Source organism: Pan troglodytes, chromosome 15 (assembly GCF_028858775.2).
Source record: "Pan troglodytes isolate AG18354 chromosome 15, NHGRI_mPanTro3-v2.0_pri, whole genome shotgun sequence".
Taxonomy (NCBI): domain Eukaryota; kingdom Metazoa; phylum Chordata; class Mammalia; order Primates; family Hominidae; genus Pan; species Pan troglodytes.
The window spans coordinates 104,543,086-104,571,054 of NC_072413.2; the positions used below are offsets into that span (position 1 = coordinate 104,543,086).

Sequence of the window (27,969 nt, forward strand, 5' to 3'; positions counted from 1 at the left end):
TTCATCTGAGCACCCAGGGCCAGAAGTCTCACCCTGTCCCCCATACCATCCCTTCCCAGCCAGCCACAGTTTCCTTCCTTCTGTTGCTCACACAGTGCTCTCAGCCCCAGATGCCCTTCCTGACACTTCCTCCCAAGGAAACCCAAGTCATCCGTCAGGGTCCACCCAAATATCCACACCCTCTGGTAGCCTGCCCAGCCCCAGAGGTTCCCCTGAACTCCCTTCCCCTATTAGAGCCTACAGAGGCAGTGCTGCCCAGCAGACATCTCGGCTGGGAGTCAAACAGAGCAAGGCTATTTTGGTCCCTCTCTCCACTCTATGTGACCCTGAAATGTGCCCTGGCCTTAGGAAACATTCAGCTACATCAGAGAACGTGAGTATGCATGTGGTTTGTATAACACAGGCAAGACATGGTTTTTAGATACGTTCAGAATAGATAGTTACAGAGAACAGGTATGTCACATGTGGGAAGGAAGAGACACAAGGGCCAAGAGATACTTAATATGCATGAGGCTCCTGGGCACTAAATGTTCAATTCACAATGTGCCTTTATACAAGAGACACCTAAACATGCAGAACCATGGGGCCTTCGTTCACCACCATTCCTGGTGCCCATTCTGGTCCCATGCGTCCTCTGCCCAAGAAACACGTAGAACCCATGACAGTGCGACAGCTGCTTCTTGGCAACTCCACCATGATCAGGCACACTTGTCCCATGTCTGTCCCGTTGAGCCGGTGTGTGTCATAAGCCCTTCAGCTGTGAGCACTCTTGCCCAGGTCTGGTCCTCGTGGTCACACCTGAGGGGGTGAGGTTGACTAGCAGAGAAAGAAGAGAACCGGTGATTGTTGACAGCACAGGAATCAGGTCATACGGCCCTCCCATCTCCTTCCCTCAGCTTCTTGCTGTGTTTTACGAATGGATTTTATAAACCTGTGATTCGAGCATCCTCAGTTGCTTCTCGAGCCTTTCCGCTCCATGAACTCTGGGACAGCTTGCCTGGTACTGCAACTGGAGGACATCATTGCATCCAGAGAGCTTCCCACATGACAGTCTGTGAGCAAGGGACTTCGCCTCCCTGGATGGTGGTTTTCTTTTATGTAAAAGATGTGATCGTAGTCTCTATTTCTCAAGGGTGCTGTGAGAAACACACAGAATAAGGCCACGTGAAAGTGTGTGGCAGGTAGCGGATGCTCAGTAACGTGAAGCCTGCCCTTCCCGTAGCCTTTCTCTTCCTCCACTGGGTCTAGACTTCACATTGTCCCATGGTTCAAGATCCTTGGTTCATCCCGAGTCTTATCATTATCCCAGAAGCTTGGAGGGAGCTCCTGGGGAAATCCAGCTTCACGGTCCCACACTGATCACTTCCCCTGGGCATGGCCTGGTAAATGCAGCTCAGATCCGCTCCCCAGGCAAGTCAAGGAAGTTGCTGCCCAGAAACCAAGTGAGGACATTTACAAGAACCGGCAGCAGCAGCAGCAGCAGCAGCAGAAACTGGATTTGCTTTTTCACCAGAGGATCCAGATTTCCCTGTGGCCTCGCAAACAAAAAAGAAGGAAGACGGAGCAGCACAGTCATCCCTTTGTGAAAAAGGCATTCAGGTAACTGAGTGACTCAGCAAGCCTGGGTCTTGGGGAAATTACGAATACCTGGTTGAAGGGCAGTCCTCAGGCAGAGCCCCTGAGACCTGTTGAACTCTAGAGTGTGGGAGCAGAGGAGATTCATGGCCTGCCCAGGGGCAGTGTCCACAGGGGCAGAGTGCCCCCAGGACTCGCCCTGGCTCAGTTAAGGACTCCCCTCAGAATCTGCAGAGGTGCAAGGCAGGGTGCAGCTCTGCCTGGACTGAGCTGGAAATGCAGCCATGTGGCTGAAGTGGCCACTTCCTGCTTTCTGTAAAGCAGCCACGCGGACCTGTGAACAGGTAAGACCCTTACTCTTGATTACTGAAGAACTAGAACCCAGGCTCCTTTGACCTTCTCTCCAAAAACCCAGATGACACGAGGACCCTCTCCCAGCTGAAGGGGCAGATTCATGCTTTAGAGTGTGGGGAGTCAGCGTGGGGGCACGTGAGTGTTTAGCTTAGGTGTGGGCCTCACAAAAGAGTCAAAACAAGTCAGCCAGGACTCCAGCAGCCTTCATTGTGTGAGAGATGCCAGCACTGTGGCCACAGCCTGACAGCTGCGCAGGCCACATAATGTGTGGGGCCGAGTGGAAAACGTGGGTTTTTTTTTGTTGTTGTTGTTCAAAATCATGAGCTTCCAGGGGCGGCAGCAGAACTTTAAACTACTCTGGGGCCCTTCTGAGCACAGGACTTGGTATGACTGCACAGGGATACTTGGCAGGCCAGGTGCAGGGACAGAGCGGTCTGCCCAGAGGCCAGCAGGTCCCCAGTCAGTGTCTGGCACCAGCTCCCTTCATGACCTGGGCTGGCTCAGTTCCACGGGACTCCCAAGGCTGGAGGCTTCCCCGGAACATCATCCTCAGGGATTTTCCAACAGGAGCAGCCTCTGGCTTCAGATCTGTCCTTATTTGACTCATAAATTATCACTCAGACTGAGAAAATTAACACTCAGTGATTCCTGAAAGGGTGCCCAGTGCAATAGATAATTTTCAAAGTGAGTTCATCGGGGGATTTAATAGCCAGGCAATGTCCATTAAAACAGCGACAAACATGGGGAGAAAAGGAAAAGTTCCGACTGGAAACTCATGCTGGCTTGACAGTTGTTCTCAGGGAGCAGAACAGAAGTGGGCATTTTCATTCTGTTTACACCATCAGCGATACCTCCACGGAGCCTCTCAGCTGGTTCCTCCTGGGTCTGGGCCACAGGCCTCCCAGTATTGCCGGTCTCGGAAGACATCTGTGGGCAGGTTCTGTAGAGGGAATCTGAGGCTGTGTGGGATGAGCTGCAGGACCCCACGTGGGGAAAGGCAGGAGGCAGCACCAGCTCCTTCACCAGGACCTGAGGGTACTGTGGCTCATCAGGGGCCATCGAGGACATGGAGACCCTGCACAGTGTTTGAGGAGTCCTGCTACATCAGTTTATTCTGGTTTAGGTGGTTGAGGGGAGACTCAGTGAAGCCTTGGGGGTTCAGGGCTACGCTGCCAGCCTCTGGGACAGCAGCCCCAGTGTCCCCCGACCCAGGCCTTGCTCCTCCCTGCTGATGAACGGCCACTCTGCTCCTAGAGGCACGCCTGTCCCGAAGACACCCGGTTCTCATGCTCTTCTCTGCAGCACCTGAATTGGGCATTCCTGGGTAAAGCAGTTTAAGTTACTTTCACTTTTATCCACCTTGTTTCCATTATTTCAACCATGCATGTCCCTTGTGTATGTAGGATAAAGGTGTCTAAGAATAAAGGTCCATGATTTAAAGTTTTTTCCTCTTCTTTCCCTGTCCTGACCACCTGATCATAAACTTGTAGAAATAAAGTGGATCTCATGTTGTGTATCTTTCGATGCATCTAGAGAGATGGTTATATTCATATAAATAAACGGGCACATCCAGCACATTATTTCTAGTTGTCGTCTGCTAATAAGTTTACATCTGGTAAATGCCAGTGTTTCATTAAATGGCTGCATTGCACATGAGTCAATCTGTGTGACAAAGAATATGGCAGGCTTTGTACAGCCTTTGTAAAGACATTCTTCAATGTTGCCTTTTAAAATAGAAATGTTAAATCCTGTAACTAATCAACCTATGCCTTGTTAGAGGGCTGACATTTTCAATAATTCCTTTACAAAGGGTAGTGAGATGCATCAGATCCCCCAGTGGCCCCCAAGTAGGGACAGTGACAGTCAGCAGTTCTTTACGGACCTCTGCTCCATGGCAGGTTCTCCGCCGGCCCTGGCTGCGGGCGGCCATCATCTAACAAGATGCTTCGGTCCATGGGTGGAGGACAAAGGCCTATGAGCTTGGGGAGCGAGTTCTTTCGTCTCCTACATGAACTTCATCTGCTCGCGTTTCCCATGAAGTGCATCTGGGTTGGAAGGAGATGGTGGTTTCCCACGGAAGTCTGGTCCCTAAGTGACGCCTCTGCTGCCTACATCAGAATCTCCCAGGCTTGCTCCACAATGGTCCCGTCACGTGGTGCAGACTCAGGCGCGGTCTTGTGTGTGCAGAGGCAGGCTTGGTCTTGTGTGCTCTTGATCATGCACCTAGTCACATCTGTTCTACAGTGTTGCATTCTTCTAATTTCCATGCACATCTTTGTATAGGCGTGTTCCCATTGTTCCCATGCCAATAAGTGGTGTGCAAGGTTCCAGAGTGCGCCAGTATTTCTTTAGTCGGTGTCATGCTGTTGGATATTCAGGTTTTTTAACCTAGTGTAAATAACATTCACATTTCTAAAAACCAGAAGAGTGTTTGTGATTAAGATATCATCTTAGTGTATATTAAATTGCTACATCTGATTTCATTTCTCTTTCCCAAATAAAGAGTCAGTTGTGTGGGCTAGTCTCATTCTGAAACTGCACACTCCCATCCCAGAGGTAGAAAGCGAGATCTCCTGCCTGCATTTCATGGAGCATGTGATTATGGAGGTGTCCAGTTCCAGCAAACAGACCCCACATTCTTTTCCTTCAGTGACTCAGACGCAATATGTGGACAGTCCCAGACAGTATCGCTCCCTCACGTTCATTAACCTCCAGAGATTAAACATCACCTGATACACAGAACTGTGGGCTCCCCGTTTGGCTAAGCATCAGGTGCAGCCAGGTTCTTACCTAGGTGCACGTGACAAGGTGCTGCCAGATGCCACCGGCGCAGACAGTCAGTGAGCCCACCTCATCAGAGGGCACATGAGATCCCCAAATGAGAAAGAACTCTAAGGAGCCAAAATCTGCCAAGATGGGTACATTAAAGCTTGCAACTTTGCACGTGAGTGCACCCTCAGACTCAGCCAGTTTATTCTCCTTTGCAGTCCGTTCTGAAAAGTCCAGCCAGATGACGGCTAAAGAGTAGAGAATGGAAGGTGGAAGGCGGTTGCTGCTTGCAGAAGAGGCACGCTGGCAGCATTGGCAGGGAGGAAGAGACTGGAAACTGAGCAGCAGATCCGAGAAACCAAAATGCTCAGCAAATGAGGGCAGGTGGCATGGAGCTACTTCCCTGGGTCCAAGAGCCTAATTACGTTATTGTTCCATAAGTTCATGGCCTGCGGTCATCAGGGAAAATAAAACACTGACTGGGGGTCGGTCTTTTCTGTTTAGAGGAGGCTCCCTGAAACCTCCCCCTCCCGGGTTCAAGCGATTCTCCTGCCTCAGCCTCCCGAGTAGCTGGAACTATAGGGGCCCGCCACCACTCCCGGCTAATTTTTTTTTGTTTTTTTTTTTGTTTTTTTGTAGAGACGGGGTTTCACCGTGTTAGCCAGGATGGTCTCGATCTGCTGACCTCGCGATCCGCCCGCCTCGACCTCCCAAAGTGCTGGGATTACAGGCGTGAGCCACCGCGCCCGGCCTCAGCTGGTTTTTCAAAAGTCATGGTGTGTAATTGTCAGAACAGTGAACTTCGGAGATTCACCGGAGGGGCGAGGCCACAGCTTGACCGCGAGCACCTGAGCATCCTGCACCGCCTGCGACGGCCGTCAGGGGGCGCGATGCCGCCTCACAGAACCTCAAGAGGCGCCCGGGTTCCGGCACAGACGCCCTGCGGCTCCAGGGGGCGGAGCCGAGCCGCCTCCTCAGGACCTACGCAGGAGACGCCTCCATCCCTACAGGGACACCTGAGAGGACCCAGCCTCCTCCTCCTCAGGACCCACTCGGGAGACGCCGCTGGCTCTATAGGAACACCTGGGGACCGTGGCCAGGGACGACCCAGCCTCCTTCTCCTCAGCTCCTCAGGAACGACTGGGGAAGCTGTGGCTTCATGGTCCCCGAGGCTGCCCGAGGAAAGGTGAGGAAAAAGCTTTCTGTCCCGGCTCAGTGTTGAGGAGGCCGCGCTGCCTCGCGCTCCACTTTCTCAAGTTGTATTTATTTTATTTTACAAAGTGGCCCATCATTAAGTGGCTTTGTTATTCATTATTACAGCATACCTGAGTTGTTTCATTTTTAAATTTTTGACCAATTTGGGTTTGTTTGGGGTGGATCCGGGACAGAGAAGGGAGACACCCTGAGGGCAACATGGAGAGCCCCAGGGAGACGCGCACCCCACGACTTGCTTTTATTTGCGCTCCAGTGGCTCGTGTTTCTTAGAGTGTTAAAGTACTTGAAAAATATTGAAGAGCAGATGTAGATGTGAGTTTTCACAACCGTATTTTAAGTGTAAATACTGGACTTTGTCTGTTAAAAGGATTTTAGGTAAAATAAATTTAAGCGGAGTTTATTTCAGCGAAGGAATGGTTCATGAATCACGCAGGAAGCACCAGAACGGAAATCGGCTTGGGGCTTTGAGCTCTTAGGGTGGCCCCTAAGTGAGGCTCCTCAGTGGCTCCAGCTAGGCGACCGCCTGTTGTGGGAATGGTTCCCTCAGCGTCCCTAGTCATACAGCCAACTGGCTGCTGAGCTTTTTGGCATTGACTGTGGTTGGTTTGTTAATTTTTTTAAGTCAGTTCAAATGCCTCCAAGTTCGGTTTCTGTTTGCTTAGGGAAGGCCTCAGGCTAACCCCCGCCTTATTTGCTTTAACATGTCAAAACCATAATTTATTTTTCATTTTACTTTCCTGGCATTAATAGAAGTAAATTCACATTTGTGTGTTATTCAGAAAGTCGGTTTAATTGGCAACCTATTTGTGATGGTGCATAAAATAATGTTTTTTAATCATTGGCATCTTCGATTAGATGAACTATGTTAACTCTCTTAAGCTTTGTTATTAACCCATAACAAGAGTTAAGTTTCTTTTTTTCTCCTAGGCTTTGACCATTTAAAGTACACTCAGGCATCTCGTAACGATGTTATACTTTCTGAGAAATCTATCCTTAGGTGATTTCATCTTTGTGTGAACACTGTAGAGTGTCCTTATAAAACTTAAATGGTGTAGCCCACTCCACACCTAAGTTACATAGTATAGCCTATTGCTCCCAGGCTACGAACCTGTACAGCATGTCTCTGTACTGAATGCTGCAGTCAACTATAACACCATGGTGATTGTAGATTGTGATCCCAGAATATCTGAGACAGGTCTTAGTCAATTTAGAAAGCTTATTTTGCCAAGATTAAGGACACACCCTTGACACAGCCTCAGGAGGTCCTGACGACATGTGTCCAAGGTGGCCAGGGTAGAGCTTGCTTTTGTACATTTTAGGGATAGATGAGACGTGTAAGATATACAGTCATTTGGCCCAGTAAGGCGGGACAACTGGAAGCAGGAAGTGGGGGTGCTTCCAGGTCAGAAGTAGGTTGGAGACAAAAGGTTGCATTCTTTTGAATCCTTGATCAGCCTTCCACTGAATACACAATTTAGTCTGGCTCAATGAATCTGCATTTTTACATAAATAATAGGGCAGAGGAAGCAATCAGATATGCATCTGTCTCAGGTGAGGGATGACTTTGAGTGCTGTCTGTCCTTTGTCCAAAAGGAAATTCTTTGTGGGCAAATTGTGAGTGAGGTATGTAGCTTTTTATCTTTGTAGCTATCTTAGTTAGGAATAGAATGAGGGCAGGTTTGCCTGACATAGCTCCCAGCTTGACTTTTCCCTTGGCTTAGTGATTTGGGGGTCCTGAGATTTATTTTCCTTTCATGGTATCAAAACAGAGAAAAGGTAATGCTTTGAGCCATGAGCTTATGACAAGATGGCTAGGAAGGAATTTTTCAGCTCCATTTTTATCTCATGGGACCACCATCGTATGTATGCAATGCATGAGTGTAAAATCACCATTTAGTTAAGTCAGCTTACACTAAGCTATGGACCCAGATGGTCCTGGGGCCTTTTTCCACTGGGAGATCTTTAAGGACCTTTCTTAGCTTTTCTATGCTAATTGGTATATTCATAGTTGCCTTATTTCAGTGCCCATTTTGTTAATGTGTATTTTTACTAGGAAATCACCCATTTTTTCTAGGTTTCCAGTTTGATGCAATTATTTGACTTTTAATTTCTCCTCTGTTTTTAGTTTTGTACATAATTTTCCTATCTACTTTTGCACTCTTTTTTCCATCAACAATATTTTTAAAAAATACTTTTTAGCTTTTTTTGAAGAATTGTTATGTTTGACAATTTTTTATGACCTAATCATGACCGTAAATGATTTTTGATTAATTTCAGCTTAATGTCTTTTGTAGGGCACAACTGTTAAAATACAAAATTACAACAAATGTGGGTTTGCAGATCTTAATTGGCTTTTTTTTGTGTGGTTCTAGAATCAGGCAGCAGTCCAGACCAAAAATGGTTCAGAATGATCTGCCACACAATATGTGCAGGTTAAATTTATAGCCAGAGAAAAAAAGTGACATACAGAAAACAGAAGTGAGGTATAGAGGTGGCTGGATTGGTTACAGACCTGGTTACAGCCCGGATTTGCCTTCTTGGAACTTGTTTTGAACAGCTGGCTGCCGGCCATTGACTGACACTCGGCTGATGTGATTGGCTGAACCGCCGCTATTTGTTACAATGATACATTCCCAAGTCAGGTTTTCAGTTTGTTTCTATAGTAAATTAGGTTGCGATTCTTCTTCTTCTTCTTCTTCTTCTTCTTCTTCTTCTTCTTTTTTTTTTTTTTTAGGCGGAGTCTCGCTCTGTCGCCCAGGCTGGAGTGCAGTGGCGCGATCTCAGCTCACAGCAAGCTCCGCCTCCCGGGTTCATGCCATTCTCCTGTCCCGGCCTCCCGAGTAGCTGGGACTGCAGGCTGCCGCCACCAAGTCCCGCTAATTTTTTTGTATTTTTTTTTTTTTTAGTAGAGACTGGGTTTCACCTTGTAAGCCATGATGGTCTCGATTTCCTGACCTCATGAGCCACCCGTCTCGGCCTCCCAAAGTGCCGGGATTACAGGCGTGAGCCACGGTGCCCGGCCGCGACTCTTTACAAGGACTCCTTGGGAGGCTTCTAAAGCCCAAATGTTGTTTGATGTAAGAATTCCTCCCTTTTGGTCAGCCTCTCAATTTTGAGATATTGATCAAAACTTTGGGCATTGGTGTCGCTCTTTGTTATCGTTGTAAGTTGAGTTATTAGGACTTATTTGCTTTCAGTGTGGCATTTTCAAGTTTTATTTGGTCTCAGTGCCCTCTGGGCAATAGCAGAACACTGTGTTGTGTAAGGCGGAAATAGAGCAATAGAAAATAACAACTGATTTGTTAATATCAGATTACTTCAAGTTACTTGTTTTGGTAAGAATTAAAGCAGAGGGGACTTCTTTATGCTGACTCAGGTAGACTGGAGTCTCTTCAGGGAAAAAGGGAGCTCTTTTGGGATCTATCTACTTCCTTAAAGTTTCAGCTTCGTTGTGTGTCATTCAGCGTGAGTGTCTCCATTCTGGTTTTGCCTGCTCAGTGTGGCCTAATGCAGGAGTTGTGACCAAAACAATGACCTCCCGTAATTTGTTCAAAAGTTCTCCCCTTTTGGTTAGGTTCCTACCTAGGTGAGGGTGTGACTAAAAACTTAGGGCATTAGCACTATTCTCAGTAACTATCATTTTAGGTTTCCGGTCTCAACACATCATTTAAGAAGTCAGTAAAGCTTTCTTCTATTGTGACAGCATATTTAATACTGAGAAGGAAAAGAAAATTTTTATCTTGCAAATGTGAGCTTCCTCTAAATTATCAGGTCCAGAGAGACGTGGGAATGAGGCAGCAGTCACGTCCCATTTCCCGCTTAGCTAAATAATCATATCTTGAAGCTGCTTGCTATGTAGACTAGACTGACTGTCATCAGCTATAGATTAACCTAAGAGTGTCTTTGAATATTTTTTCCAGTGGCAAATATTTGCTTCTGTTGTATTGTAGCTGAAAGAAATGCTGGGAAACAAAATAAAGGCAAGCATTCATTAGAATAAGTGATCCAGTCACAAGGAATCAATTTGAACTTTTTTTTTTTTTCACAAAGTCATACTTTGAAAACATCCAGCCGTAAATTGAAATAGTCTCCAAAATGTGAATTTTTTTCCCTGGTTCTAAGATGACCAGCTTTCTTAGAGAGTGAACTACACCATAAGAAAAATGATACGACCATGTTTACACATATATGTTATCTTAACATAAAACATGTAAAAGGGGCATTTCTTTGAAAGTATGTATTAGTCTGTATAATTTACTTTGCAGTATCATGAATGCTCTTATTTTTAAAAGTAGGAGTAGTTACTGCCAATTACTAATTTTTAGTAGAAATAATTTAGCAGATATCTGAAAAAATTACAATTTTTAAATAGAGGTTTTATTTTAAATTAGTTTTAGATTCATACAGAAATTGGGAAGAAAATGCAGATTTCCCATGTAGACGCAACCTAGTTTCCCCTCTTTTTAACATATCAACATGTATCAGATAGGTTTAACATCTTTTTTTTTTTTTTTTTCAGACAGAGTCTCAACCAGGCTGGACTGCAGTGGCGTGATCTCGGCTCACTGCAACCTCCGCCTCCCAGGTTCAAGCAATTCTCATGCCTCAGCCTCCTGAGTAGCTGGTATTACAGGCGCCTGCCATCACGCTCGGCTAATTTTTGTATTTTTAGTAGAGATGAGGTTTCACCACATTGGCCAGGCTGGTCTTGAACTCCTGATCTTAGGTGATCCGCCCGCCTCAGCCTCCCAAAGTGCTGGGATTACAGGCATGAGCCACCACTCCTGACCAACATCTTATATCATTTCTTGTCATAGTTAATGACTGGATATTACTATATTATTAAATAAGCTCACATCTTATTTGGTTTCCCTTAGTTCTGCCTTTTTCTCTCCCAGGATCCTATCTAGGATCCCATAGGACATTTAGTCATCATGTCAGGCTCTTCTTGGCTGTGGCAGTCTCTCAGACTTTACTTCTGAGGACCTGGAACAGTGTTAGGAGGATTGGTCAGGTATTGTGTAGAATGTCCTCCATTGTGGTTTACTTGGGGTTTTTCTCATAATCAGCCTGGGTTTAGGGGTTTGGGGGAAGCAGAGCAGATGTGTAGTGTGTCCGCAAAAAGAGTCAAAGACTGTAAAATATTTGAAGAGATGTATTCTGAGCCAAATATGAGTGACCATGGCCCATGACACAGCCCTCAGGAGACCCTGAGAACATGTGCCCAAGGTCGTTGGGGTGCAGGTTGGTTCTATACATTTTAGGGAGATAGGAGACATCAATCAAGTGTATTTAAGATATATATTGGTTTGGTCCAGAAAGGTGGGACAACCCAAAGGATTAGGGTGGGGTGGGGCTTCCAGGTTATAGGTACATTTAAAATTTTTCTGATTGGCAGTTTGTTGAAAGACTTACTATCAATAGAAAGGAGTGTCTGGGTTATGATAAGGGGTTATGGAGACCAAGGTTTTATCATGGAGATGAAGCTTCCAGGTAGCAGGCTTCAGAGAGAATAGATTGTAAATGTTTCTTATCAGATTTAAGGTCGTGTTGATGTTAAATGCTGATTGGCTTTTCCTGAATTCCAAAAGGGAGGAGGGCATACTGAGGCATGTCTGACCACCTCTTTCCCATCATAGCCTGAACCAGTCTTCCAGGTTAACTTTGGTGTCCCCTGGTGGAGAGGTGGTTGTGGGAAAGATCTTTGAATTTTATTTTTGGTTTGCAAGTGCTAGTCTAGTCACTTCATGCTCTCAAGATGTGTTATCACCATTAATGTTAACTTTTATCACGTGGTTGAGGCAGTGTTTTCAGGTTTTTCACTGTGAAGTTACTTTTTTCCCATGTCTATATTGTATGTATGCTTTTGGAGGAAGTCATCATGCAGAGCTCATACTTAAGGAGTGGGGAGTTAGCCCCACCTCCTTGATGGCTGAGTGTCTATATCAGGTATTTGGAATTCTTCTGTATAAGAGATTTCTATTCAGCCCATTTGCATATCTGTTTAATCATTTATTTATACCAGTATGGATCCACAGATAGTTACTTTAATCTTTTGGTTGTTATCTAATTCTACAGTATTTTGTTGCTCTTTGTTCATACCTGTGGCCATTGGTAGCTCTTTCCACTGGCTCCTTTTACATAATTTCATGTTTTTTTTATAATGTATTTCTGTTACTTCAAAAGTACCCTGGCTCATATATTTTCTGTCCCAGTCCTAGTTTCAGCTATTTCTTCTAATAGCCCTGATTTCTTTTGTTAGAGAATGGTATGAAAAACTTACATCTGGACACTAAATGTGGTCATTGCATCATGACACTTACAGCTGACAGTGCAAAGAAATATATGTGTGTCTTCTAACTTATATGTACCCACTTAATTATAAAGGTTTCTATGTGGAACCATCTGTGTATATGTTAAGCTAAATGTGAGTTTATACTTATGTTGTATATATATATTCTGACTCATTATGACAGAGATCATTCTAGGCTTCCCTATTTTTTATCTGTAACTTCTCACTGTAATAGTGAGGAACCTGGCTCCTACTATCTATCTGCCATTTATTTCATCCCTTGTACCATTGGGAACAAGGAATTCATTCTTGATCAAGATTCCAGGTTGGGACTTAATAAGAAATATATGTTTGGTCTGTGTCTGCAGTTCCTGGTACAGAGCTCCTAAAACTATTACAATTTCCTGAACAGTAGGAGCATCTTGTGTTCTAATATTTGGTCTTTGGCCCTGGTTCCTGACGCAGAGTTCCTAAATCTCTTGGAATCTCCTGGATAATAGGAATGGCTTCTGTTCTAATAAGGACACTCTGTGGGTTCCTGGATGGTTTCAGGATGGGGATGGTCACCAGGAAGACCAAGCCATGATAAGAAGGTTGTAACTTTTAGCTTAACATGCAATCCTTTGAGGGTGTGAAGGGACTGGAAATTGAGTTAATAATCTGTCATGTCTACATGATGAAGCTTCCATAAAAATTCCTAAAATATGGAATTTGGAAAGTTCCAGATCAAGGCTGACAGATTTGATGTCTAGTGAGGGCTCATCTATCATAGATAGTGCCTTCTAGCATGTCGTGACATGGCAGAATGGGGAAACGGGCTCCTAGACGCTTTTATAAGGGCACTGGTTTCATTCATGAGGACAGCACCCTCATGATCCGATCACCTCTCGGTTACCTCTGAATACCATCCCTTTGGGGATTACATTTCAAAATAGGAATTTGGGGTGGGGGTGTACACACATTGAGACCATAATAACTGGTAAACATAAGTAAGTATTTCCTAGTTCCATAAGCCATCATAGCAAATTGTCAAACCTGAAGAGGGGGTGTAGGAATGCCTAGTTTCTAGCCAAGTCATATAGAAGTTTGGGTAAACTGGGGATTCATTACTTGTGATTGGCATCTGAGGTTGTGGACAGTCTGGTGTTACTAAGCCCTTAACCTGTAGGGTGTATACTAACTCCAGGTAATCAGTGTCACAGTTGAATTACAGGACACCCAATTGTTTTCCAGAGAGTTGGAAAATTGGTTGGTGTGGGAAACACCCACCCCACCCCCCCACAATTTGCTGTTAAAAGTGGAATGTTGATAGTATAGAGGAAAATCATGGTTATTTTTCTTTTTACAGATATAGTGGTTTCAAAATTAACTATTATCCCTATGGGAAATAACTTTATAAAATAGAGTCCACTGTTCATGTATATAGTACATTTTGTTTTTAGTCTATGGATTCTACTCATTTCCAGCTCAGCACCTTTGGCCCACCACTTGCAACATACATTGGTAATACAGTTAGATTCTTGGTTGCACTCTGTATTTTGTCCTTAGATACTTCCACATCCTAAATAATTTAATTTGTGTAGATTGTGATTTGTTCTTTGTGCATTAAAATTCTGTGGGTTTTATCAAATGCATACTGTCAGATATCCACTACTGAAGTAGCATACAGAATACTTCAAATCCCCACCCCAGACAGTCACTGATCTGACTATCATCTCTTTGGTTGTGCTTTTTCCAGAATGTCATATGAATGGAGTCATATAATGTATAGCATCTTCATACTGCCACCCTTTACTTAGCAACATAGATGCAAGATTCATTCATTTCTTTTCATGGATTGACAGTTCATTCCTTTCTGTTGGTGAATGGCATTCCATTGCATGGTTGTACTTCAAATTGATTATGCATTCAGCTATTGAAGAATGTTCTGATTACTTCAAGTTTTGGCCATGATGAGTAGAGTGGCTCGTATATAATTACATGCTAGTTTTTGTTTGAACATAATTTTTCAAAGCAGCTGTCTAAACATACACAATTTAGGGGTGCATTTGTTGGATTGTAAGGTAAGACTTGTTTATCTTTGGGAAAAACTGTCAAACTGTTTCCCAAAGTGGCTGTACCCATTCATGCATTCTGCCAGTAATGAATGGCCGTACCTATTGTTCTTCAACCTCCAATTGTTACTGTTGAGCTTTTTTAAGAGTCCCACAGTTGTACTAGGTGTGCAGTGATATCTCAGCATTATTTTAATTTCCAGTCTCCTAATGAGATATATTGAGCATCCTTTTGTGTGATTATGTGCTATCTGTATATTTTCTTTTTTTTTCTTTTTTCTTTTATTGAGATAGAGTCTCGTTCTGTCACTCAGGCTGGAGTGCAGTGGCGTGATCTTGGCTCACTGCAACCTCCACCTCCGATGATCAAGCAATTCTCTTGCATCAGCCTCCCAAGTAGCTGGGATTACAGGCACCCACCACCATGCCTGGCTAATTTTTTTGTATTTTTAGTAGAGAGAGGGTATCACTGTGTTGGCCAGGCTGATCTAAAATTCCTGACCTCAGGTGACTCACCCGCCTCAGCCTCCCAAAGTGCTGGGGTTATAGGCATGAGCCACCACACCTGGCCTGCTATCTATGTATTTTATTTGGCTGGATGTCTGTTCAGATATTTACCCAGTTTTATTTGGGTTTTTAGTTTTCTTAGTGTTCGTTTGAAGAGTTGTTTGTGTATTTTCAATACAGTTTTTAAAATCACGTTTGTATTTTGTAAATATCTTCTCACAGTGTGTCTTGTCTTTTTGTTCTCTGAATAGGGTTTTTCATAGTAGAAAATTTAGTTTTATAAAGTCTGTTCTCAGTATTTTCACGAATTGGCACTTGATGCTGTGTGTTAAAACTCAACACCAAATCCAATGTCTCTTAGGTTTTCTTTTAGATTATTTATAGTTTTGCATTTCAAGTTGTAGTCTCTGGACTATTTTGAGTAGGTTTTTGTGTTTTAATTTGTGTATAGAGTCACTTCATTCTATATGGCTTCCAAATAATTCTTCCATCACCATTTATGGGAAAGGTATGGATATAGTGGCCTTTATTTCGGTTTGAATTTCCAAAATTATGACACTGAATAAACTGAATATTGAATTTTATAGGTATTTCAGGACAGCCAGGAGGGGGCGCACATGCGCCGAGAAACTGTGAGCAAGAGCGTCTGTGCTGAACCATGGCTCCACCAGAGGGCGCGCGATCCCGCCCCAACCAACTTCCCGCTGAGGTGCCAGAAGCAGCGAGGAGCTTCAACTTCCTCAGGGCAGCACGAGGGTCATGTTAATTTGGTGTTCTTCATTGGTGAGTAAAAAGCTCCTGTCCACGGCCCTGAGTGCCAAGGAGTGAGTCTTTAGAGTACTTAGCAGAGGAAGAAATTAATCTAGAAAAATAAAACCCCCAAATCTCACTGTTTGGAGTATACCCTAGTATCATGGTCAACGTCCAAGACACAGTGGCTGCTAATATATATTCTTACAGTGGCCTCTAATATAATAATCACACTGTGCTCTACATTACTATGATATCGACACCGTGCCCTAACACCCATATAATATTCGCACCATGCCCTAACACTGATGTAATCCACATCATCGCTTCCAATACTAATGTAATAATATCCACACCATGCCCTATCACTGATCTAGTGCACACCATCGCTTCCAATACTAATGTAATAATATCCACACCATGCCCTATCACTGATCTAATCCACACCATCGCTTCCAATACTAACGTAATAATATCCACACCATGCCCTATCACTGATCTAATCCACACCATCGCTTCCAATACTAATGTAGTAATATCCACATCATGCCCTACCAATCATCTAGTCCACACCATCGCTTCCAATACTAATGTAATAATATCCACACCATGCCCTATCACTGATCTCATGCACACCATCGCTTCTAATACTAATGTAATAATATGCACACCATGCCCTAACACTGATCTAATCCACACCATCGCTTCTAATACTAATATAGTAATATCCACACCATGCCCTACCACTCATCTAATCCACACCATCCCTTCTAATACTAATGTAATAATATCCACACCATGACCTATCACTGATCTAATGCACACCATCGCTTCTAATACTAATGTAATAATATCCACACCATGCCCTATCACTGATCTAATCCACACCATCACTTCCAATACTAATGTAATAATATCCACACCTTGCGCTATCACTGATCTAATCAACACCATCGCTTCCAATACTAATGTAATAATATCCACACCATGCCCTAACACTCATCTAATCCACATCATCGCTTCTAATACTAACGTAATAATATCCACACCATGCCCTAACACTGATGTAATCCACACCATCGCTTCCAATACTAATGTAATAATATCCACACCATGCCCTATCACTGATGTAATCAACACCATCGCTTCCAATACTAATGTAATAATATCCACACCATGCCCTAACACTCATCTAATCCACACCATCGCTTCCAATACTAATGTAATAATATCCACATCATGCCCTATCACTGATCTAGTCCACACCATCGCTTCCAATACTAATGTAATCATATCCACACCATGCCCTATCACTGATCTAATCCACACCATCACTTCCAATAGTAATGTAATAATATCCACACCATGCCCTACCACTCATCTAATCCACACCATCCCTTCTAATACTAATGTAATAATATCCACACCATGCCCTATCACTGATCTAATGCACACCATCGCTTCTAATACTAACGTAATAATATCCACATCATGCCCTATCACTGATCTAATGCACACTATCACTTCTAATACTAATGTAATAATATCCACACCATGCCCTAACGCTCATCTAATCCACACCATCGCTTCCAATACTAATGTAATAATATCCACACGATGCCCTAACACTCATCTAATCCACACCATCGCTTCTAATACTAATGTAATAATATCCACACCATGCCCTAACACTGATCTAATCCACACCATCGCTTCTAATACTGATGTAGTAATATCCACACCATGCCCTAACACTCATCTAATCCACACCATCCCTTCTATTACTAATGTAATAATATCCACACCATGACCTATCACTGATCTAATGCACACCATCGCTTCTAATACTAATGTAATACTATCCACACCATGCCCTATCACTGATCTAATCCACACCATCACTTCCAATACTAATGAAATAATATCCACACCTTGCGCTATCACTGATCTAATCAACACCATCGCTTCCAATACTAATGTAATAATATCCACACCATGCCCTAACACTCATCTAATCCACACCATCACTTCCAATACTAATGTAATAATATCCACGCCATGCCCTATCACTGATCTAGTCCACACCATCGCTTCCAATACTAATGTAGTAATATTCACATCATGCCCTATCACTGATCTAGTCCACACCATCGCTTCCAATACTAATGTAGTAATATCCACACCATGCCCTATCACTGATCTAGTCCCCACCATTGCTTCTAATACTAAAGTAATAATATCCACACCATGCCCTATCACTGATCTAGTCCAAACCATCGTTTCTAATACTAATGTAATAATATCCACAGCATGCAATAACACTCATCTAATCCACACCATCGCTTCTAATACTAACGTAATAATATCCACACCATGCCCTAACACTGATCTAATCCACACCATCGCTTCCAATACTAATGTAATAATATCCACATCATGCCCTATCACTGATCTAGTCCACACCATCGCTTCCAATACTAATGTAATAATATACACAGCATGCCCTATCACTGATCTAGTCCACACCATCGCTTGTAATACTAATGTAATAATATCCACAGCATGCCCTATCACTGATCTAGTCTACACCATCGCTTCTAATACTAATGTAATAATATCTACACCATGCCCTATCACTGGTCTAGTCCACACCATCGCTTCCAATACTAATGTAATCATATCCACACCATGCCCTATCACTGATCTAATCCACACCATCACTTCCAATAGTAATGTAATAATATCCACACCATGCCCTACCACTCATCTAATCCACACCATCCCTTCTAATACTAATGTAATAATATCCACACCATGCCCTATCACTGATCTAATGCACACCATCACTTCTAATACTAACGTAATAATATCCACATCATGCCCTATCACTGATTTAATGCACACCATCACTTCTAATACTAATGTAATAATATCCACACCATGCCCTAACGCTCATCTAATCCACACCATCGCTTCCAATACTAATGTAATAATATCCACACGATGCCCTAACACTCATCTAATCCACACCATCGCTTCTAATACTAATGTAATAATATCCACACCATGCCCTAACACTGATCTAATCCACACCATCGCTTCTAATACTAATGTAGTAATATCCACACCATGCCCTAACACTCATCTAATCCACACCATCCCTTCTATTACTAATGTAATAATATCCACACCATGACCTATCACTGATCTAATGCACACCATCGCTTCTAATACTAATGTAATAATATCCACACCATGCCCTATCACTGATCTAATCCACACCATCACTTCCAATACTAATGTAATAATATCCACACCTTGCGCTATCACTGATCTAATCAACACCATCGCTTCCAATACTAATGTAATAATATCCACACCATGCCCTAACACTCATCTAATCCACACCATCGCTTCCAATACTAATGTAATAATATCCACGCCATGCCCTATCACTGATCTAGTCCACACCATCGCTTCCAATACTAATGTAATAATATCCACATCATGCCCTATCACTGATCTAGTCCACACCATCGCTTCCAATACTAATGTAGTAATATCCACACCGTGCCCTATCACTGATCTAGTCCCCACCATTGCTTCTAATACTAAAGTAATAATATCCACACCACGCCCTATCACTGATCTAGTCCAAACCATCGTTTCTAATACTAATGTAATAATATCCACAGCATGCCATAACACTCATCTAATCCACACCATCGCTTCTAATACTAACGTAATAATATCCACACCATGCCCTAACACTGATCTAATCCACACCATCGCTTCCAATACTAATGTAATAATATCCACACCATGCCCTAACACCCATCTAATCCACACCATCGCTTCCAATACTAATGTAATAATATCCACAGCATGCCCTATCACTGATCTAGTCCACACCATCACTTGTCATACTAATGTAATAATATCCACAGCATGCCCTATCACTGATCTAATCCACACCATCGCTTCTAATACTAATGTAATAATATCTACACCATGCCCTATCACTGGTCTAGTCCACACCATCGCTTCCAATACTAATGTAATAATATCCACACCATGCGGTATCACTGATCTAGTCCACACCATCGCTTCCAATACTAATGTAATAATATCCACATCATGCTCTATCGCTGATCTAGTCCACACCATCGCTTCCAGTACTAATGTAGTAATATCCACATCATGCCCTATCGCTGATCTAGTCCACACCATCGCTTCTAATACTAATGTAATACTATCCACACCATGCCCTATCAGTGATCTAATCCACACCATCACTTCCAATACTAATGTAATAATATCCACACCATGCCCTAACACTCATCTAATCCACACCATCCCTTCTAATACTAATGTAATAATATCCACACCATGCCCTATTACTGATCTAATCCACACCATCGCTTCCAATACTAATGTAGTAATATCCACATCATGCCCTATCACTGATCTAGTCCACACCATCACTTCCAATACTAATGTAATAATATCCACACCATGCCCTAACACTCATCTAATCCACACCATCACTTCCAATACTAATGTAATAATATCCACAGCATGCTCTATCACTGATTTAGTCCACACCACCGCTTCTAATACTAATGGAATAATATCCACACCATGCCCTATCACTGATCTAATCCACACCATCGCTTCCAATACTAATGTAGTAATATCCACCTCATGCCCTATCACTGATCTAGTCCACACCATCGCTTCCAATACTAATGTAGTAATATCCACACCATGGCCTATCACTGATCTAATCCACACCATCACTTCCAATACTAATGTAATAATATCCACACCATGCCCTACCACTCATCTAATCCACACCATCTCTTCTAATACTAATGTAATAATATACACACCATGCCCTATCACTGATCTAATCCACACCATCGCTTCTAATACTAATGTAATAATATCCACACCATGCCCTATCACTGATCTAATCCACACCATCACTTCCAATACTAATGTAGTAATATCCACATCATGCCCTATCACTGATCTAGTCCACACCATCGCTTCCAATACTAATGTAATATTATCCACACCATGCCCTGTCACTGATCTAATCCACACCATCACTTCCAACAGTAATGTAATAATATCCACACCATGCCCTACCACTCATCTAATCCACACCATCCCTTCTAATACTAATGTAATAATATCCACACCATGCCCTATCACTGATCTAGTCTACACCATCGCTTCTAATACTAATGTAATAATATCTACACCATGCCCTATCACTGGTCTAGTCCACACCGTCGCTTCCAATACTAATGTAATCATATCCACACCATGCCCTATCACTGATCTAATCCACACCATCACTTCCAATAGTAATGTAATAATATCCACACCATGCCCTACCACTCATCTAATCCACACCATCCCTTCTAATACTAATGTAATAATATCCACACCATGCCCTATCACTGATCTAATGCACACCATCACTTCTAATACTAACGTAATAATATCCACATCATGCCCTATCACTGATTTAATGCACACCATCACTTCTAATACTAATGTAATAATATCCACACCATGCCCTAACGCTCATCTAATCCACACCATCGCTTCCAATACTAATGTAATAATATCCACACGATGCCCTAACACTCATCTAATCCACACCATCGCTTCTAATACTAATGTAATAATATCCACACCATGCCCTAACACTGATCTAATCCACACCATCGCTTCTAATACTAATGTAGTAATATCCACACCATGCCCTAACACTCATCTAATCCACACCATCCCTTCTATTACTAATGTAATAATATCCACACCATGACCTATCACTGATCAAATGCACACCATCGCTTCTAATACTAATGTAATAATATCCACACCATGCCCTATCACTGATCTAATCCACACCATCACTTCCAATACTAATGTAATAATATCCACACCTTGCGCTATCACTGATCTAATCAACACCATCGCTTCCAATACTAATGTAATAATATCCACACCATGCCCTAACACTCATCTAATCCACACCATCGCTTCCAATACTAATGTAATAATATCCACATCATGCCCTATCACTGATCTAGTCCACACCATCGCTTCCAATACTAATGTAATAATATCCACATCATGCCCTATCACTGATCTAGTCCACACCATCGCTTCCAATACTAATGTAGTAATATCCACACCGTGCCCTATCACTGATCTAGTCCCCACCATTGCTTCTAATACTAAAGTAATAATATCCACACCACGCCCTATCACTGATCTAGTCCAAACCATCGTTTCTAATACTAATGTAATAATATCCACAGCATGCCATAACACTCATCTAATCCACACCATCGCTTCTAATACTAACGTAATAATATCCACACCATGCCCTAACACTGATCTAATCCACACCATCGCTTCCAATACTAATGTAATAATATCCACACCATGCCCTAACACCCATCTAATCCACACCATCGCTTCCAATACTAATGTAATAATATCCACAGCATGCCCTATCACTGATCTAGTCCACACCATCACTTGTAATACTAATGTAATAATATCCACAGCATGCCCTATCACTGATCTAATCCACACCATCGCTTCTAATACTAATGTAATAATATCTACACCATGCCCTATCACTGGTCTAGTCCACACCATCGCTTCCAATACTAATGTAATAATATCCACACCGTGCCGTATCACTGATCTAGTCCACACCATCGCTTCCAATACTAATGTAATAATATCCACATCATGCCCTATCGCTGATCTAGTCCACACCATCGCTTCCAGTACTAATGTAGTAATATCCACATCATGCCCTATCACTGATCTAGTCCACACCATCGCTTCTAATACTAATGTAATACTATCCACACCATGCCCTATCAGTGATCTAATCCACACCATCACTTCCAATACTAATGTAATAATATCCACACCATGCCCTAACACTCATCTAATCCACACCATCCCTTCTAATACTAATGTAATAATATCCACACCATGCCCTATTACTGATCTAATCCACACCATCGCTTCCAATACTAATGTAGTAATATCCACATCATGCCCTATCACTGATCTAGTCCACACCATCACTTCCAATACTAATGTAATAATATCCGCACCATGCCCTAACACTCATCTAATCCACACCATCACTTCCAATACTAATGTAATAATATCCACAGCATGCCCTATCACTGATTTAGTCCACACCACCGCTTCTAATACTAATGGAATAATATCCACACCATGCCCTATCACTGATCTAATCCACACCATCGCTTCCAATACTAATGTAGTAATATCCACCTCATGCCCTATCACTGATCTAGTCCACACCATCGCTTCCAATACTAATGTAGTAATATCCACACCATGCCCTATCACTGATCTAATCCACACCATCACTTCCAATACTAATGTAATAATATCCACACCATGCCCTACCACTCATCTAATCCACACCATCCCTTCTAATACTAATGTAATAATATACACACCATGCCCTATCACTGATCTAATCCACACCATCGCTTCTAATACTAATGTAATAATATCCACACCATGCCCTATCACTGATCTAATCCACACCATCACTTCCAATACTAATGTAGTAATATCCACATCATGCCCTATCACTGATCTAGTCCACACCATCGCTTCCAATACTAATGTAATATTATCCACACCATGCCCTGTCACTGATCTAATCCACACCATCACTTCCAATAGTAATGTAATAATATCCACACCATGCCCTACCACTCATCTAATCCACACCATCCCTTCTAATACTAATGTAATAATATCCACACCATGCCCTATCACTGATCTAATGCACACCATCGCTTCTAGTACTAATGTAATAATATCCACACCATGCCCTATCACTGATCTAATCCACACCATCACTTCCAGTACTAATGTAGTAATATCCACATCATGCCCTATCACTGATCTAGTCCACACCATCGCTTCCAATACTAATGTAATAATATCCACATCATGACCTACCACTCATCTAATCCACACCATCCCTTCTAATACTAATGTAATAATATCCACACCATGCCCTAATACTCATCTAATCCACACCATCGCTTCTAATACTAATGTAATAATATCCACACCATGCCCTAACACTAATGTAATATCTGCACCATTCCCCAACACCAATACAATATCCACACCATTCCCTAACACTAATCTAAATGTCCATACCATGCCGTAACACTAATATATTGACACAATGGCCTCTAATACTAATAAATGTAATAATATCTAGTAAGTGGACCCTGTTGACATTGAGACTTTTTTAAGGGTTTTACAGCTTTGGCTGAACTATAGCCTCTGTAATGGATTTTGATGATGTGTCTGCTTTGCTGGCATGGTATTGACATGGTTGTTTTAAAAAGTAACTTACTTTCCAATAATGTCATATTTCTAAGCAACTTCCAGTAGTAGTACAAAATACAACTTGTTTCTTCCCTTAGATTCCCCAACAGTTATTGCCGTACCAGATTTGCAGTGTCGCACAAAATACTCCGGTCTATTGCACTGAAAGCATGGACACTCTCCCAGGTAACTACCACATAACCCCTAGATCAGGAAATCAGTATTGTTCCTACATGATAATTCGTTCCACAAACTCACTTCACTTTTACCTCGTGCCACACTTGGGAGTATAATGTGTTTTTTTTTTTTTTTTTTCATTCGGATCCAGTTTTCTTTTCCTGGAACTGTTCCCCAGACTTTCCTGCATATTTATGACCTTGACACATTTAAAGGGCACACAGGTTTTTGTTTGAACAGCTGTTTTCAGGTCTTTGGGGTATATACCTAGGAATGGAATCATTGAGTCATATGGTAAATCTATTTGTAACTTTATGAAGAAACATCAAATTATTTTACACGTAGGCTGCACCATTTTGTCACATATTGTCACATATTGTCACAAGCAGTGTTTAAGAGTTCAAGTTTCTGCACATCTTTGTCAACACTTGTTATTTTTTAGTATAACTATTCTTGTGTGAGTTAAGGGTTATCTCTTTATGGTTTTAATTATGGTAATGATGTTAAGCATCTTTTCATGTGCTTGTTGGTGAAGTGTGTATTAAAGTCTTTTGTCAATTTTTAGATTGGGTTGTCTTTGCTGTGGAGTTGTAAAAGTTCTTTATACATTCTGGATAACAGACACTAATGAAGTATCTAATGTGCCGACATTTTCTTCCATTTTATAGGTTGTTGGAACGTAATAAGAGTTAATGTGTGGTCTCTGCTGCAGTGTCCTGAAACAGAGCGCTAAGCCTCGGGAATGTACGAAGTAATGTGTCTTTCGTATGCTAATGAAATGATTGATGGCTGGGGGCCCCTGGATAGCCTCAGTGGGGCTGGCTGCCAAGGGAAGCAACCTTGTCATTAGAGGATTTGAAATTTCTTCCCCCGTCCCGTCTCTGTGAAGGGGAGAGGTGCTGATGGTTGAGTTGATCACCTATGGCCACAGACGTAACCAATTTGCCTGTGTAATAAAGGACAGGGTTGGGAGAGCATCTGTGTTGCTCTCCCAACACAGGAGATACTGGGAGAATCATGTCTGGTGAGGGCATGGGAGGCCTGCATTCTTCCACATACCTCACCTTGTGCATCTCTTCGTCTGGCTTTTCATTTGTAGCGTTTAAAAGATCCTTGGTAATAAGTCAGGAATAGTAAGTACACTGCGTTCATGGGTTGTGCAATGTGATGTAGCAAATTGCTGAACCCAATAAGGGTGTTGTGGGAGCCTCCAATCTGTAGCAAAGTCAGACAGAAGGTAACCTGGGAACCTACTGTTTGTGGTTGGCACCTTAAGTGGTTACAGTCTTGTAACGGAGTACCCATATTTTCTTACAGAAGAAATGAATTAGTTTTACCATTTTGCTGTTCCTGCACTTAGCTCTTTAGGAATGCAATTATAAGCTTTACTGTCTCTCCACCAGACACTTCCTATACTGCAAACTTTTCCAACTGTGTGATAACTTAAAAGTTCCAGGGACCAAACCTTGAAACAAACTGGCACTTCCATATCTCTCCCCCACCAGGAGATTGGCAGCAGACAACAGTCAATTTACAACCTGGCTCTGCCCATGGTGGTGCTAGCAAGATCACCTAATGGAGAAAACATCAGAGCATGTCCCATAGACCCTGCACCTCCTCACCTCATCCCCTGCGTGCCATTCTGGCAAGTCCGAAAGCCCTGCTTTCTGCCCAGAAAGTGGAAGTGCTTCCCTTAAGGCAAGAGCCTGTATGTTCCCTTCAGCTAAGCTCTGGCATAAAGTCACTTTCTTTTTACCATCCTTGTGTTTGTCATTTAAATTTGCAAGCAACAAGGGGCATGACGTGTATTCCTAGGACTGAGTCCTTAGCCTGTGGGGTCTGATGCTTTCTCCATTTACTGTCACAATTGGGTTGCACTGTAGGACACCCAGCTGGTACCCAAGATTTGGTCTGTGTGGGGAAAAAACCGATGTATCTGGTAACAGAAGTGTTCTGTGTTGAGTGTTGAGAGTATACTATAAGACAGTTGTTTTTCCTATTATAACATTTTGTCTTTCAACTTTTTTCTTCATGTCTTCTGAGACGTAAAAGTTGTAAATTTTGAGGAAATAAATTGATTTATTTTTCCTTTTGTGGTCTGTGCTTTTGGTGTCAGATGTAAGAAACTATTGCTACATGTAAGGTCATGAATGCTTAACTGTATGTTTTCTTCCAGAGTTTTTAGTTTTCACCTATTTTTGTCTTTGAGCCATTGTAGGTTAATTTTTTATGTGGTATGAGGTAAGGATACAATTTCATTTCCCTTTATGTGGATAGCAAGTTGCCTTACATCACTTGTTGAGGACAGGATTCTTTCCCCAATTTACTGGTAATGGACCTTGTCTAAAATCAGTTGAGCATAGAGGTATTGTTTTCTGTCTGGACTCCCAATTCAATTCAGTTGATCTTTCTGTTTATTCCTGTGCAAGGATCCCACTGTTTTTATTACTGTTCCTTTGTAATAAAATTTGAAATTGGGATGTGATCAGGATCAGCTTATCCACTTCTGTCCCAAGGCCTTTGGGATTTTTGTAGGAATAACATTGAATCCACGGATTGCTTCGTGTACTTTGGGAAACTTAACAATGTGGTCTACAAATCCACAAATAAGATAAGTTTTTACATTTATTGGGAGTTTAATTTCCTTAAGTAATGTCTTATAATTTCCCTCATCTAAGTCTTGTCATTTCATTCCATTTATTCCTAAGTATAATATTGCTATTGGTTTAGAGATTATTCATTCCTAGCATATGCATATAAAATGGAATGTTTGGCCAGGCACCGGGGCTCATACCTGTAACCCAAGCAGGTTGAGAGGCTGAGGAAGGGTTAGGGTTAGGGTTGGGGTTGGGGTTGGGGTTAGGCTTAGGGCTTAGGGCTTAGGGATTAGGGCTAGGGCTAGGGCTAGGGTTAGGGTCACGGTTAGGGTTGGGTTAGGGTTGGGTTAGGGTAGGGTTAGGGTTAGGGGTTAGGGGTTCGGGTTCAGGTTAGGGTTCGGGTTCGGGTTTGGGTTTAGGGTCCATGTGTTCTTTTGGAGCAAGTCACTATGCAGAGCCCACAGTTATGGAGTGAGGAGTTGGCTCCACCTTCTTGGTGGCTGAGTGTCTACATCAATTATTTGGAATTCTTTTGCAAAGGAGATTTCTATGCAACTCCATTTGCTTATTCACCTAGGTATACAAATACAGACACCTAGATAATGACTTTAAGCTTTAGTTATTATTCAACACTACAGTATTATGTTGCACAATTCATTCCTGTGTTGGCCATCAGTAGCTGTTTTTATTGGCTCTTATTTTTCTTTGATATATTTTAAATTTTTTAGTACTTACTTACTTTCTGATACTTCCAGATTATCCTGGCTCCTATATTTACTGTCCCAGTTCTAGTATCAGACATTTCTTCAAAGAGCCTGATTCCTTTCAGAATGGTAGGAAAACTTACATCTGGCTGCTGAATGAGCACATTGTATCTTGTCCCTCATTGGCAATGCTAGGAAGTATATGTGTGTGTCTAACCTACCTATACACACCTAATTATAAAGTTTTCTATGTAGAACTGTGTGTATCTATATTAAACTAAACATAAGTTTACGTTGATGTCTCCACCTCTGATCTACTATCACATGAATCATTCTAGCCTTCTTGCCTTGCTAATTTGTAATCTCCCACTTCAACAGTGAGAAACCTGGTTCCCACCATCTGTGACTTATGTAAGTCATTGTTTTATTCCAGATACAGACACTGTGGTTTTACAATTGTTCACAATTGCTTTTGTTGGAAAGAACTTTATAAAGTGGAATCCAATGATGAAGTATAGTTCATGTGCCTTCAGCCTACAGAT

General features: G+C 42.3%; 1 long non-coding RNA gene across 6 annotated transcripts; it reads left to right on the top strand.

Moving 5' to 3' along the window:
• Nucleotides 1-152: 152 nt before the first annotated feature.
• LOC129137018 (uncharacterized) lies at nucleotides 153-26,214 on the top strand. 6 transcript variants are annotated; one of them, XR_010151058.1, is made up of 6 exons: nucleotides 153-373; nucleotides 897-1,599; nucleotides 5,338-5,884; nucleotides 15,354-15,549; nucleotides 24,048-24,135; nucleotides 24,795-26,214. It is a non-coding gene; the product is annotated as an uncharacterized LOC129137018 (long non-coding RNA). The 6 variants fall into 6 exon arrangements; XR_010151059.1 differs by having other exon boundaries at nucleotides 249-373; nucleotides 1,411-1,599; XR_010151060.1 differs by having other exon boundaries at nucleotides 251-373; nucleotides 1,514-1,599.
• The last annotated feature ends 1,755 nt before the right edge of the window (nucleotides 26,215-27,969 follow it).